A 16836-nucleotide genomic window follows, 5' to 3' on the forward strand; every position below is an offset into this window, starting at 1 on the left:
GCAAAGTGAAAGGGTTAGGGAAAATGATTTGGTAAACAGAGAAGAGATAGTAAAAGCTTTGCGGAAGATGAAAGGCGGCAAGGCAGCAGGTTTGGATGGTATTGTAGTGGAATCTATTAAAAAAAGGGGGTGACTGTATTGTTGACTGGTTGGTAAGGTTATTTAATATATGTATGATTCATGGTGAGGTGCCTGAGGATTGGCGGAATGCGTGCATAGTGCCATTATACAAAGGCAAAGGGGATAAGAGTGATTGCTCAAATTACATAGGTATAAGTCTGTTGAGTATTCCTAGTAAATTATATGGGAGGGTATTGATTGAGAGGGTGAAGGCATGTACAGAGCATCAGATTGGGGAAGAGCAGTGTGGTTTCAGAAGTGGTAGAGGATGTGTGGATCAGGTGTTTGCTTTGAAGAATGTATGTGAGAAATACTTAGAAAAGCAAATGGATTGTATGAAGCATTTATGGATCTGGAGAAGGCATATGATAGAGTTGATAGAGATGCTCTGTGGAAGGTATTAAGAATATATGGTGTGGGAGGAAAGTTGTTAGAAACAGTGAAAAGGTTTTATCGAGGATGTAAGGCATGTGTACGTGTAGGAAGAGAGGAAAGTGATTGGTTCTCAGTGAATGTAGGTTTGCGGCAAGGGTGTGTGATGTCTCCATGGTTGTTTAATTTATTTATGGATGGTGTTGTTAGGGAGGTGAATGCAAGATTTTTGGAAAGAGGGGCAAGTATGAAGTCTGTTGAGGATGAGAGAGCTTGGGAAGTGAATCAGTTGTTGTTCGCTGATGATACAGCGCTGGTGGCTGATTCATATGAGCAACTGCAGAAGCTGTTGACTGAGTTTGGTAAAATGTGTGAAAGAAGAAAGTTAAGAGTAAATGTGAATAAGAGCAAGGTTATTAGGTACAGTAGGGTTGAGGGTCAAGTCATTTGGGAGGTAAGTTTGAATGGAGAAAAACTGGAGGAAGTAAAGTGTTTTAGATATCTGGGAGTGGATCTGGCAGCGGATGGAACCATGGAAGCGGAAGTGAATCATAGGGTGGGGGAGGGGGCGAAAATCCTGGGAGCCTTGCAGAATGTGTGGAAGTCGAGAACATTATCTCCGAAAGCAAATATGGCTATGTTTGAAAGAATAGTGGTTCCAACAATGTTGTATGGTTGCGAGGCGTGGGCTATGGATAGAGTTGTGCGCAGGAGGGTGGATGTGCTGGAAATGAGATGTCTGAGGACAATATGTGGTGTGAGGTGGTTTGATCGAGTAAGTAATGTAAGGGTAAGAGAGATGTGTGGAAATAAAAAGAGCGTGGTTGAGAGAGCAGAAGAGGGTGTTTTGAAATGGTTTGGGCACATGGAGAGAATGAGTGAGGAAAGATTGACCAAGAGGATATATATGTCGGAGGTGGAGGGTACGAGGAAAAGTGGGAGACCAAGTTGGAGGTGGAAAGATGGAGTGAAAAAGATTTTGAGTGATTGGGGCCTGAACATTCAGGAAGGTGAAAGGCGGGCAAGGAATAGAGTGCATTGGATCGATGTGGTATACCGGGTCGACGTGCTGTCAATGGAGTGAGTCAGGGCATGTGAAGCGTCTGGGGTAAACCATGGAAAGTTCTGTGGGGCCTGGATGTGGAAAGGGAGCTGTGGTTTCGGGCATTATTGCATGACAGCTAGAGACTGAGTGTGAACGAATGGGGCCTTTGTTGTCTTTTCCTAGCGATACCTCGCACACATGAGGGGGGAGGGGGATGTTATTCCATGTGTGGCGAGGTGGTGATGGGAATGAATAAAGGCAGACAGTGTGAATTTTGTGCATGTGTATATATGTATGTCTATCTGTGTATATATATGTGTACATTGAGATGTATGGGTATGTATATTTGCGTGTGTGGACGTGTATGTATATACATGTGTATGGGGGTGGGTTGGGCCATTTCTTTTGTGTGTTTCCTTGCGATACCTCGCAAACGCGGGAGACAGCGAGAAAGCAAAATAAAGTAATAAAGATAAAATAGTAAGCTTAACATTATTATCTTTCCTTTAATGAGCTTAGTAATATCTTTTTCCCCTTTGGTGTGATTGACAATATTTTTTCCCCTTTACCACTGCTCTTACTACGTCTCTTCAGAAAACTAGTATAAAAATGGTATTTTCACTTTCAAAGTAATGTAATGACATAACGACTAAAATATCTGATAACCTACCAACCTCTTTAAAGCTAACAGGTGATCAATTTGAGACCTGTCATTCACTGGTGTAAAGTTAATTTTTGTGCAGTGTGTTATTTAAGGTTATACTCAGGCATCTGAAGAATTCACACATATGTGTTAACTACAGGGAGGTAATGGCCAGGTCATCTAACTACTAATTCCAGCTTATGACATGTGTTCATAGTGCCAATTATATCAAAAAGCACTACTACAATTTGTGCTTTAACTACAGTCAGTGGTATCAACTCCACTGTACATCACTGTCATCCACTGGAGACTACTCAGAACACTGGACGTCCAGCAACCATTCAGAAAATAGCTTACAACACTCCGTCACAAACACCTTCACCACGAGCACAAATTTCCAATAAACAGCATTACAGAATGCGCATTTTCAGTCTTCACAAATAGATCATTCTACGCCACCGAACTGCAATGACAAACTAAAGATTTTGCAATTCAGTGCTAGTAATGATAAGAACAAATACACAGAAATTCTCAGCTAATTAAGAGAATGCAGTATCCTTGTAGAACTCATCTAAGAAGCTAGTCTCGCATCCAGATCTCACAGCTGTAAGAAATAACAGACAAGGAGTAGGTACTCATAACACTTATTCACCAAACCATAATTTTCTCCACAACTGACACCATACAACAGCTCACAGACAACAACAATATCCTATAAACACAGTACTAGGTGCAAGATAATCAACATCTGCATACCTCCTCACTCTACATACCCCATAAGATACACTACCCAACAGCAGAACCTCGGTAAGATGCTCCCATTATTAAAGATTTGAATGTCCACTTTGTTCAGCATTCACACTTATGATCTCTGAGGTGAATCTCTTCAACTGTAACTTCTCAGTATACTTAACCTATGCAACCAACCAACCAACCAGACTCCTAGTCCACCACCTCCTGCAGCTAACTTTGTGAAACAACATTCTGCTCACACCAGCATTACATGGAAGGATGCTTCGGCAACCATCCTCTGACCACTTACCCATCCTGAGCACACTCCATCCAGCTCACCCAGTCAATGCAAAAGACAGCTACCTGGGTCAGAGGAGTGCAACGTGACGACCACCTGAGTGCTGGATCACTAAACAGGCGTCACTAACCCTCCAGATACCCAGGTGGTTAGTACTGGTAATATACGTCCCTGGTTGTTAGCTTCCTACAAACTACTACCTACTCCCATAAATTACACACATCGTAAAGTAAAGAAACCACCTTACACACAACCACTCACCATTGATAGAAATCAGAGATCAAATCAATATTCTTAAATAAATCTATCATTAACCTAATCATATAGAGGCAAACAGATAACTGGCACTCCTTCATCAACACAGTAAACCGAAAGACCCACATCACCACTCGTCTCACCAGTCCTCACTCATGAAGCACACCTGACTCATCACAGTAACATCCATTGTCCCAAAGAACTTACAAAGATACTCATGAGACATTTCTCAAAAATTACCCACAAACCAATCTCGCCTTTAAAAAAGGGAGTTGTGAAAAATCTACCCAATATCCATTCAGAGACAATCGCCCACGTACCCTTGACTCCCACTGATACAAACAGTGCCTTTAAAATATTAGGGAACTTTCCTCCTACAGACCCTAATAATGTAACAGACTTTCACATGAAACACTATGGTCCATTTGCTAATGGGTTTGGAAGCCTCTCACCAACACGCTCTTGAACTGGCCCAAATGCAGCAGTCGCAAAACCAGTTTTCCACCACCTAAAACAGTGTACCTGGACAGAAGTGCCACAGACTTTACAATTGTAATGAAAATAGATAATTAAGGTTTTTCGTAGTCATTGATTATGTTAAAATTTTAAGATTTCTGAATCTATTTAGCCTATATTGTGTGAATCTATTTAGCGTATGTGAGCACATTAAAAAAAAATGGGTAGTAAGGATAACAATCTGACCTCAACAGGAAATATGTAAACATTGTGTTAGGGATGAATGTTTCACAATCAAAGATTCAGCTAAGGATTTAAAAACTTCCATTAGTTTCTTGTACATTAGATGTCCTCGCTGCTCTGATATCTAGAAACTGTTCCTTTGATAGAGGTTATATTTTAACATTCTTTCAGTTCTATGTAGCCCTTAAACTTGCACCTTTAAAATGCATTTTTGTTGCTTAACATTCTGTTTGGTGACTTTCTAAGGCATATTTGAAGGCAAGTCTGCCTCCACATTGATGGATCTATTAGGTCTTGCAGAACAACAGATGCTGCTGTCTTCAAGGCAAATGACCTGTATGTAGAGAAGGTCAAGAATCATTGTTTAAGCTTTTATTTAAGAGAATTGATATGATATACAGTTTGTTGTGCAACTATGTAGCTATTTTCCTGACAGTGGAAAGTATAATCGGTTTATTTTTCAGAAATCAGTTTGATGAATCCTGCCCTGAGCCCTTGCTTGCTTAATTCAAAATGAAGCGCATTAAGATGTTGCAGCAAATAATGGAGAAGGCTTACACGCACTTAAGCATACAGATGCTTGACTAGGAAGCATCATAATTTCTAGAAACTGTCAATCCCTCCTCAGAAAAGTCAGCAGACCCTGCAGTCTCAGCCATCTTGTTCAGACCAACAACCCAACTATTCCAAGGTCAGACATTAATAAAACTTTTCTCTGTAATGTGAAAATTCCTGCAGCAATGTAGAACTTTCAGAGCTATGTTGTATATGTTCGTGGTAAAGGCTACTTTAAAATGTCATACATGTTGTAGGGGTTTCATATGATGAATCTTTTTCATGTTCAAAGGAGTAAGCGGCTCTTAAAGTAGTGAAGGAGCCCTTTTTGTTCGGCTTCTTTGAGAAAAAAGACCCTGTCTGCTACTGCTGGCATCATGCCACGCCTGTTTTATGCTGAACTATCATAACATTGTCATATTGACAGAGCAATATGGAGGCTTTAAATACTATGATTTACTTGCACACATACGGGAATCACTAGCAGGGCGCAGCTGGCTATCTAGTGGTGTGCTCACCACCCAACAGTACCAAATGATTTCCTGTCAAGTGGAAAAATGAAACTCTGATCTAACATTTCTCACAGAAACTGAAAACAAGGTGTAGGGAAATGGAATGACAGTGGTCAAAGATAAGAGAAAATGAATTATACTGTAGCATGACAGGCATGAAAGAGCTAGTCTTCAGAGGAGTTAAAACAGAGATTTTATCACCTGTTAGCTTTAAAGAGGTTGGTATGTTATCAGATCTTTTAGTCGTTATGTCATTATATTACTTTGAAAGTGAAAATACCATTTTTATACTAGTTTTCTGAAGAGACGTAGTAAGAGCAGTGGTAAAGGGAAAAAAATATTGTCAATCACACCAAAGGGGAAAAAGATATTACTAAGCTCATTAAAGGAAAAATAATATTGTTAAGCTTACTAAAGGAAAACAATATTGTTGTTAAGGTTATGGCAGTACAGATTTCCCATATAATATCCTTCATGTGGAAATATACAAGGAGTAGAAATATGGGATTAAATCAATATCCCAACGATGGTCTAATTCAAGAAACAAAACTGATAACTAAAACACACAACACCACAGTGGTAGTCGGTAAGGGAGCTGTGAACATGGTTTAATACAAACATAATGTTATGATCGTAGGAAGACTCTCCATATATAATATATCAAATAAGAAACAAAAATAGCCTCTAACATAGAAGCTGAAGATAACATATGGAACACACAACACTAAAATGTCCAGGAGTAGAAATATAATAACCTCAAACACAAAACTGACTCCAAACATGTACTTAAACTAATTTACTGGTAAACAATAACATTGAGAGGAATATATATGAAAATTATTGGTTTGATGCAAGGTACAAAAAAAAGGCAACTGCAGGTGTACAGTACATAGCAAAGATAAACAATGAAACAGTTTACATGGATTAGTAATATTACAGCCAATTTTGTTGTCGCTAGACTGGTGAAGCCATAATGCAAGAATAAACTGGAGTCCAAATATAAGAATCAAAAGTACATAATGTGTTGTGAAAACTGGTACCAGAATGAAATAATTAAACACAAGAAGATAGATATCAGCATAAAGCATGGAAAATTCATGAAATAGAATTATCAATGGAATAATCATAGTTACACACATATGAATATTTCATGCAGTTTCAAGGAAAAACAAACTAGCTGAACTAAATACTTTAATGTGGCAACATGAGGAAAAGAGAAAAGCTTTGGATATGATTTACATCTTGTACGACATTTTTACTTCACAATAAAAGTATTCTCTTAAACAGGGTCATCTTGGGGCTCAGCGAGGCCATTCCTTTCAAATTACAGTCTGCGTACACCATCCAAATATATTAGTGCGAATGGAAAACTTAGGTAGGCTAAACATTAATTGAAAACATCAGGGGAGACCCATTATGAAGAAGAGCAAAGTAACTTGTCAACTTTACCTTTTACTGCAGATAATATCTGAAGAATTAATTTCAATGAGTCCTTAACTTTACAGAGATGCAGAAGTGTCTTGTTCCTCAGAAAAATATAAAGAACAAAATGCTGATCAGCAGCGTAGTTACAAGAGGATGGAGGGTAGGCCCCAGGAACCACCGACTGTTTAGGGTTTTTATGATATCCAATTCTGCCTAGCTCCTAGGTTGCCATCCAGTCAATTTGGCCGTGATAATCTTGGCAAATCTATCCCCAAGGGTCCCAAATATCTAAACGCCAGTGGTAAATAGCACCTCGACTTAACTCAAAATATCACATATTGTTTACTTGACACTTATAGAGCCTAGCTTTCATGTGGTAATCAATAAGATTTGAAAATGAACTTTGTCTAAATACAACAGAAACACTTTAAACAGCTAATGTTAGAAATGAAAAGAAAAGTACTAATCAATAATAACAAATATAAACAAACCGTAACTTTTATTCTGTCCCTTACCACCATGCATGTCTGTTCAAACAAAACAAACTGACCAAAAATAATTCTTTATGAACGTCTCGATTAACTAGAATTTCCCAAGAAACAATAACATATAAGAGAAGTTTTAGTCTGCAAACAAAACAAATACTTAAAACAGCTAACACAAAAGTAAAAAATAGATATCATAAATGATCATAAATTAAAGCCAGTAACTATCAATAGCTGTCGCTTACACTCACGAATGGCTGACCCGTACCATATTTTGGTCTTCCGCTTCACGTACAAATCTTGACCTATAACAATTCTAAATTATAATTACTATAATTTTCTTTAATCATTATATTGCAATTTTCTTATGCTAATAATTAGTATAACAAACACAAACAAAAACTGTAGAACTATCAGAAGACAAATTTCAGGCAGCAACTATGAACAAGCGGGAAGGTTTGATCATTTCTCTCCTGCTCCTGTCTCTCTCTCCATCTCCCATATGGCCTTCCCATACACCAAGATGATATATATATATATATATATATATATATATATATATATATATATATATATATATATATATATATATATCTGGCAAATTCCCTGATCAACTTTGTTAAAGTAGGTTGCATAAAATATACAAAATCATTCACCTCATTGCAGGTTACTATATTGTAAGAAATAATTTCATAGATTTTTGTTTATACTCCATATACTAAGATTTTCATCCTCTGAGCGAAGCCATAGCTTGTATACAATAATCGTCCTTATCTACTCTGAGCATTGGATAGCCTCCTGATGATCAAGATTGCTGTTTTGGTCGTCCGTTTCCCTTGTTACTGCTGCGCCTCACTGCACACCTTACATGAGTGCCTTCCACAGTATTAGGGACAGCTGCTGGGCCTCACTGTAGCTACTTCTGGGACGGTTGCCAATCTTCCTTGTATTCCCTCATGACCACAGCGCCAAACCGACTCCCGCCATCAGGCCGAAACGCACAAACATCTCTGACAAAAATTGAGACAACCGCTTTCGCGTCAGTTTTGACACCAAGTGAATTTATACGACAATTACGTTCAAGATGCTTGGTTTTTCGTTCATGGATTGAACAGAAGCAACCAACGATGGTTGCTACTGCCCAATCCATGAAGTCCCCCCCACCACGGAAAGGTAACCAAGCTTCGGGGGGGGATGGGTGTTTACCCTGACGCCAACAGAGAAACTCAATATAATATTTTCATTACAACTTTCCTTAATCTTGAAAAATGAATCAATCAGAGGGAAGAATAGCCCCAGCCATATGAAGATTGGCTAACCGAATCCTTGTGCATTGTGTAGAAAGTGATTTCTTTGAGGGTTCCTTTATGGAAGGCACGGTAGCGTCGGAAGAGTTTCATTTTTTCTTTGAAGACGAAGGAAATTATCCCCTAAATTTACGTATTTTTTTTGGGCGGGATAATGTTCCCATTTTTTTTCTTTCTTTGTTTTTCAACGTCCCTATGTAGCTATTATGTGCCATCCACTACTGGGAGAAAGCCAGACTTCCGCTAGATTAACGTTATCCTTGGCGAGGCGAAACTAAAGTTGTCTTGGTGTTGGTTCCTCAGTGATATCCCAAACACAAACACAAACACACCTCCAGTGTCCACTCTAGGGCCGTGTTCTCCTGCAGCACCAGCAGGAAGAAAGAACTCCGGTTCCTCACCAACTGAATCTTTTGGCACGGGGAGCGTGTCATCTCGACACGCCTTTTAACGCCCATACGTGGTGCGGCGTGCAGTGGGTCTGTAACGTAGGACATGTCATGTGTTATTGGTTCCAGGTCGGTCTAGAACGCTGGGCCTGACATGTGTTGGGGGACCAAGTCGGTCTTGAATAGTGGGCCTGACAGGTCTTGAGACCTGCCATGTCTCCCTAAAGGTGGGCCTGACAAGTGGGCTGGGCTGCATTTCCTCATGGATGGTGGGTCTGGTAGGGCGTGTGGGCTGCAGTGCCACTTGAGCGGGCGAGGTCACTTGGTCAGCATCAGTGGGACGGTGAGGTTTCATTTTTGCACAGCGACCGTTGACGGAAAGTGGTGTCACGTCGGCAAGAAGTGCCTTCTTGTAGGAGGCGTAGCAGGGGTACTGGATGACGGCAATCCCGCAGTGGTTCTCGTACGTGGATGCAGCCAGGATACTTCTCCGTGGTGGGGCTCGCTTCGTGGTTGGTGGATGTGGCCCTCCCGCCACATGGTCACAGTGGTTGACCTATTTTACGTCAACACATTACGAGGTCAACCTTCACCAAATCCATATGGCGTTCATACCAGCTTCACCCATATTCCATTTCCTCCAATTCCACTTCTGGGTATTCAACCTCCATATCCACACAGCCAAATTCCACTCCATCCATGACTTCCACGTCCGGGTATTCCACCAATTCCACTCCATCCATCTCTTCAACGTCTGGGTATTCCACCTCCATATCCACACAGCCAAATTCCACTCCATCCATTACTTCCACGTCTGGGTATTCCACTTCCATGTCCACACAGCCATAGCCCATGTCAAATACATGGACATATTCAAATTCCATCTCCTGGACAAAGGAGGATCGTCCTACCTCCTTGGTGAACATTACTATATTGAAGTGTTCGAGGAAAGGTTGAGGGAGCTTGCAAGGCGGAGCAGAGATGTTCACTCGTCAGAGGTCACAGCTCAAATGATGCTCTCGGTCCCGGCTCCCGCCCTTATATAACCTGGGAACTGATCATATCCTAGCATAGCTTAATATAGAGAAGTCTAATATAGTTAAGTCAATACTTTAATACAGTTAAGTTTATTTCTGAATAGTTTAAATACATGTGCCTCACAACAGTTCCTTCACCCGTACAATGTCCCGTCACAGAACTCAAGGATTGTCATTATAATTCGTTTTTATCAGCAAAAATTAGATTAGAGTGACTAAAGATAAGTGGTTTGATATGTTATGTGTGTTCTCTGTCATAATAAAGATGGCCATCTACCCTGATGTGTAAAGAAAACATCAATTTTGCCGAGGCTGTGGTGAAGATAAGAACACAATGATTTGATAATGTGGTCATACAATGGTGTAGTGAAGATGTTGTGTTAGGACTATGTAGTAGAGGTGGTAGTGTAGTGAAGAGGAGGATTTAGTGAAAATATATATGTTTCTTCACGCTGAGCCATTCCATATAGATGAATATATTTATAATCTAATTGCGGTAAATTACCATATGACTTTAACGGCACCAGCCAGCGGGAAAAATGTCGGATATAGGAGTGACTGAATATTTGTCGGGTACAGAAATAATTGAATATTTGGTACGATCGATCAAAATGCTTTTTATAGGCAAATAATTTCTGATTTTTGAGATGATTTCTTCCATCTGTTGGAACTGGTGTAAGTAATTAAAGATATGAAAACCGATGGAAAAGTTTAGTTTAACGCTTTTACGAATGTCTTGCTGCGTGTTTGGGAACAGCAGTAAACTACGGGAATATATTGGTCTAATGTCCCCTGCTCGTCCAACAGCAGATATTGTATGGTCTAAGACATTATATCTGGTGGAGGTGGATTCTCTCCGGCATTGCGTAAATCACTTCCACAAACTTGCGCCATTTTGCACAAATACAGATCCGATATGATGCATTTCCCAGCTCTGTTACGTTATCGACCCTAGTCATCCTAGCGTAGCCTAGCCTAAATAAAAAGGTGTGGAATAATGTGCAACATTTCTCCTTCGTTACAAGTGATAATAAACCTAGGCTATAGAGCAACCACGAACGTCCATATTTGTCTAACTTCTCACATGTCTGTGTCATCTGTCTGCAAACATGTCGACCATTACCATGAGGGCAATTGCGGCTTTTGATTTTGAATATCACACGTTTCGTCTCTGCCGTGAGATCTTCATACTTAAATAAAATGGTGGGCCGTAAGAAATATATGTCCATCGAAGGTCAACTATATGGCTCAGTTCCATCATCAGTTTCTAAGAAAACTGAAAAGGTGAGGTCCCACCGAGATTCGAACTCGGATTGCTGGATTTAGAGTCGAGAGTGCTAACCCCTACACAATGGGACCTGATAAGAAAAGATGTGATTTCATCTAAATGTTTTACATATAATCAACCAGAGGCCATTCCTCCCTCCCTGCCTGCAGGGTTCAAGGTTTTCTAGAAAGTTCTCGAAGATTCTGGGTAGGAACTGCCATTGAGAGGACGTAGTTATACATATCATTAATGATATTGTTGTTGACTTTCTGATTTAGAAAGATAGATAGATAGATAGATAGATAGATAAATAGATAGATAGATAGGTAAAAAACAGATATTAGATAGATCGATAGATATGTAATGCTGTATATGTCAACTTTCACAGAAATCATTGATATCTGCGTTATTCTGCAAGAAATACATGTACATTGATGTAGTGATAATATGGGTTAGGTATAAGACCAGTCGTGTTGAGATTGTAGTGAATGTGACCATTGACTTCAACCTTAATGGTGTAGTGAAGATAAAGTTGTAGTGAAGATAAATCTTGAAGTGACTCATAAGGTTGTTGTGAGTACAAGGATGCATCGTAAATGAGTACTTCCTACCTGAAAGTCAACAATTACAAAATTGATCAAGTATAACAACATCCTCGGACAACCAACTACAAACACCAACCATAGAGTGAACCTGACTGTCACCTAACGACGACCTCTCAAAGGTAATGATCTTACCAGAATCTTCGAGAACCTTCTAGAAAACCTTGAACCCTGCAGGCAGGGAGGGAGGAATGGCCTCTGGTTGATTATATGTAAAACATTTAGATGAAATCACATCTTTTCTTATCAGGTCCCATGGTGTAAGGGTTAGCACTCTGGACTCTGGATCCAGCAATCCGAGTTCGAATCTCGGTGGGACCTCATCTTTTCAGTTTTCTTCGATACTGATGATGGCCACATTATTCTGTACGTTATATATACATTCATATATATACATAAATATGTATATATAAACATATATATGGAATAATATGTTTTATCAATAGCCGGAGACCATTCCTCCCTCCTTGCCTGCAGAGTTCATAGTTTTCTGGAAGGTTCTAGAAGATTCTGGTGAGATAATTGCCATTGAGAGGACGTTGTTATACTTCATATATCAATGATTTATTACTGTTGACTTTCAGATAAAGATAGATAGATAATAATAGATAGATAGATAGTTAGATTGATAGACTGATAGAGCGATATTTAGATAGTATATAGATAGATAAGTTTCATCAATACTGTATCTTACGCCATCTCCTGTTGCTGGACATATGTTCAACCAGCATTGGGAAAACCTCAAGTAGACCTTAATGTAAAGCAAGATAATAACAAAACCTGCAATAAAAGAATACGATCAACTCCCCAGTGCAGAAATATTGTGACCAGAAAGTCTTCTAGCAAGATGTCAGACGCTTCCAAGGGAATCACAAACATAACATCAAATATCTGAAAGTCAACAATAACAAAACTAATGATGATAATGAAACTATAACAACAAAAATGATAAACATATGGAAAATAGTGTTCTAGATCATGCCTCTAGAAAAGAAACTTTAACGAAAACTGTGAAAAGAAATACCCAACTGGCTGATACGACACAGTAAAAGAACCATCCCACAACAAACTCTAAACTGAACCTGACTGTCCCCTAACAACGTCCTCTCAATGGTATTTATCTTACCAGAATCTCGTAGAACTTTCCAGAAAATCAAGAACTCTGCAGGCAAGGAGGGAGGAATGGACTCTGGCTGCTGATGATAACCACATTATTCTATATATATACTTTTACCTACAACCGAAGGTTGACCGCCCAGCCCAAGTGGCTACAGAGGTTGTATCCATGAAAGAAACGGACCCACCAGCAGACGAATTCGGTTGGCAAGTTGTATCGAAGAAGAGGAAAAAGAAGGTTGCCCAACCAGCCCAACCAGAAAGGTGTAGCAAAGAAACGAAAGAAGGCTGCCCAACCAACCTGGGTGGTAGTAAGGATGGTTGCTCCACAACCCCAGGTCGTTAGGCAAACTGTAGCCATGGAAGAAAGGAAGGCTGCTAGTCCACCAGCCCAGGTACCGAGTGAGCGTGTAGCTATGCTGGCTGACCCACCAGCCCGGGTAGATAGCTACGCCCAGATGGCTATGTCGGGTGCAGCAAAGAAGCAAACCCCACAACTACTCCACGAGGTTTGCAAGCCTGCACCCAAAAAGATGAAGACGAAGGTTGCCACACTACCCACTGCACCACCACATGTCTAGAAAGGGAAAAGGTGGACAGAATGGCTGGAGGTCCCACTCCAACAACAAAATTACCTTAGGAGCTAAGTTCCATCATTATTGAAAAAAAAAAAAAAATATATATATATATATATATATATATATAATATAATATATATATATATATATATAATATATATATATATATATATATATATATATATATATAATAAACTACATTGTAACTTACATATGAATAGAATCATCAAGCTTCACCATATTACCTTTACTATATTTAAACATAAACAAAGTCTAACCGAGGTTACTTGGTTGAGCAAGACGTGAGAATATCATCAATTGGCCCTCCAGCCCTGGGTTGAAATTGTCGTCCTGACGTGTGAAACTTCGCCTGACCCAATCCACGTCTTCAATGGCTTTCTGTTACTACAAACGGGATTACAAAGGAAAGGCTTCCTTTGTTAGTTTCATGAATACCTTCGTTCAAATGAAGGGAAAGACTATTACTATGAAGCGGTACCTTATCAGCAGGAAAGAGCTGCAGCAACGGTATGAAAGTTACTGCAAGATACATAACGAGCCCGTGGCTTCCAACGTAAACATCGGCCGCCATTTGGGTTCACTCGGCATCATGTGTGACACCAAGATTGGACCCGTTGGGAAACAGGAACGATACTATTCTGGTATCATGTGGCTCGATGGCGCAGGATCACCGTTGAAATGCAAAGAAAATGGAGAAAGCCGCCCAAACGTATCATGAAGGCCGTGCAAGAAAAGATCGAGAGGGATCGGTTGAGAGACGATATCGCTCACAGTATATTGAAATTTATGCCCAAGACTTCCCCTGATCTCCACAGCAGCACAGCCCAGGCCCACAAGTAAAACCACCAGCCCCGCTTCCCAGACACAGCAAGTCACAGAGACCACCAGCCCCGCTTCCCAGACACAACCAGTCACAGACACCACCAGCCCCGCTCTCCAGACACAGCCAGACACACAGCCCACCAGCCCCGTCCCCCACACAGAGCCACAAGATCCTGATATTGAGGAAGCAAATGAATTTCTCGATGATTTTTTGCTTTCACTGGAGAAGAACTGATGAGTTCCTTATAGACAAGACAAAATGTTAAAAAAGGAATCTATATAAGTTCACTTATGGAGTGAGATCTTTGACGGAGCTGTGCTGCCTATAGCACAGCCTACCAAAAGGTGATCTTTGCTGTCGTGCAGTAACCTCATGAGGGCGGAGTTCGGCTACACTTTCTTTACCGAGGAAAAGATCTCTGCACTAATATTTTCTCCGTTGGCGTCAGGGTAACAACCCATCCCCCCCGAAGCTTGGTTACCTTTCCGTGGTGGGGGGGACTTCATGGATTGGGCAGTAGCAACCATCGTTGGTTGCTTCTGTTCAATCCATGAACGAAAAACCAAGCATCTTGAACGTAATTGTCGTTTAAATTCACTTGGTGTCAAAACTGACGCGAAAGCGGTTGTCTCAATTTTGTCAGAAATGTTTGTGCGTTTCGGCCTGATGGCGGGAGTCGGTTTGGCGCTGTGGTCATGAGAGAATACGAGGAAGATTGGCAACCGTCCCAGAAGTAGCTACAGTGAGGCCCAGCAGCTGTCCCTAATACTGTGGAAGGCACTCATGTAAGGTGTACAGTGAGGCGCAGCAGTAACAAGGGAAACGGACAACCAAAACTGCAATCTTGATCATCAGGAGGCTATCCAATGCTCAGAGTAGATAAGGACGATTATTGTATGGCTTCGCTCAGAGGATGAAAATCTTAGCCGTGAAAATCAACAAGTAAAATAACTAGTAGTTAGAGGTAGTGAAGTGGAATTACCGTATTTCTGTGGTCTTAATAGTAAAACGAAACTTTTCGTTTTCTCCATCAATCTAGAGGTGTAGACCACCATCTTTAAGGTTGTAAGGTAATGGTAAGTACAAGGTTATGACCTCAGCAAGTTTGTGATGGAAAGTGCAGGAAATGTGGTATTGTATATAATATAAATTATATAGTTGTATAATAAATGTGTCTTAAAATTTAGTCTTCTCTTTGCCCGTTCATTAATTCAAATACAGGTAAGTTTTCTTTCTAACGAGGTGGGATAAGCTACGTCCACTCGGCTTATGAATGTGGTGACTTTCCCTTCATTACCACAATGGTGTGCTGAACTGAAGATGTAGAAATCCGTAGACGAATCTAAGATAGGAAATCAATCTACATCAAAAATTGAGCGTATGCATCTTTAGATGGACATAAAACAAATGGACGGAGGAGCACACTGGAGCAAATCAATTTCATTATCACCACTTAAAGTAGGCCTTTCAAGTAGTTGTGGCTTTAAAGCAAACTTTCTCTAACCAAGGTTTAGTTAGCACCTAAACTAATCCCCACGACCTTACCTTAAGAAATATTTTCAGAAGGTACTGTCTGAACATATTTCTAAGGTAAGGTCATTTAGGTTTGGTTTAGATGCTACCCTAACCCAGGCGAGAAAAAGTTTCCTTTGCTTCAGAGCCCCAACTACGTAGATGGTCTACTGTTGATATTAAACAGTAATAGAAAGGTGAAAAAACTGAGATGAAATGAATAAAAAAGATAGAATGGGTCAGTTGAAAGTTGAAGTATTTGCTAGATACAATTTTTGGCAGATCCAAATGCATCCTAAAGTCAGTCACTTAAATCACAATGCTGAATATTGGTTTAATTGTTGGAACTAGTTACAGGAAGTAAAAATGTCAAGCTTAAAGGGATGACATTATAATAGCTTCATATACCTGTATAGGATCTCTTAAACTTCTTTTCCCTAAAGCTGAATGGATTTAAGTAGTTTAATCTGCTCTCTGAATTTGTTTCTCAGACCAGTAATCATCTTTGGAGATTACCTCAGTAATTTCTCCATTCAATGTCTTCCTTTTCTTATTAGTTGACGACCAAAGCAGTACAATATCCAAGCTGGGATGACTATGTTTTGGGAAGGCGAGAGGTCAGGTTATGCAAGAATGTTAGAAATGGCTTCCATCAGTTTCTACCCTGTCTACTCTAAATATTTTGGGTTATTAGAACTTAGAGATTTATGAGTAGATAATACAATATAGTTATCTTGGCAAGATATCCAACATGAGATTATAGTCATAATAACAATATAGTCACAAGGCCAAATATAGTCACCGGAATATTATATTTATCATGATAATGTATCACTTATGACAAAATATGCATGATTAGAAAATGACAATATAACACCTACAAAAAATATCACATTGCTAATATAGCCAAGGTGACGATATATACACGATAGTACTGTAACGAAAATAAGAAGATAGTCAAAATGACAACATGTTCATAATGACAATACTGCCACTATGTATATATACTCTCCATGACACTATAGCTACACTGACAGTAAAGC

The 16836-nt window shown here is 39.8% G+C and overlaps 1 non-coding gene across 1 annotated transcript; it reads left to right on the top strand.

The window, feature by feature from the left end:
• Nucleotides 1-11992: 11992 nt before the first annotated feature.
• TRNAQ-CUG (transfer RNA glutamine (anticodon CUG)) lies at nucleotides 11993-12064 on the top strand. The gene has a single exon. It is a non-coding gene; the product is annotated as a tRNA-Gln (tRNA).
• The last annotated feature ends 4772 nt before the right edge of the window (nucleotides 12065-16836 follow it).

The sequence above is a fragment of the Panulirus ornatus genome, chromosome 42 (assembly GCF_036320965.1).
Source record: "Panulirus ornatus isolate Po-2019 chromosome 42, ASM3632096v1, whole genome shotgun sequence".
NCBI lineage: Eukaryota > Metazoa > Arthropoda > Malacostraca > Decapoda > Palinuridae > Panulirus > Panulirus ornatus.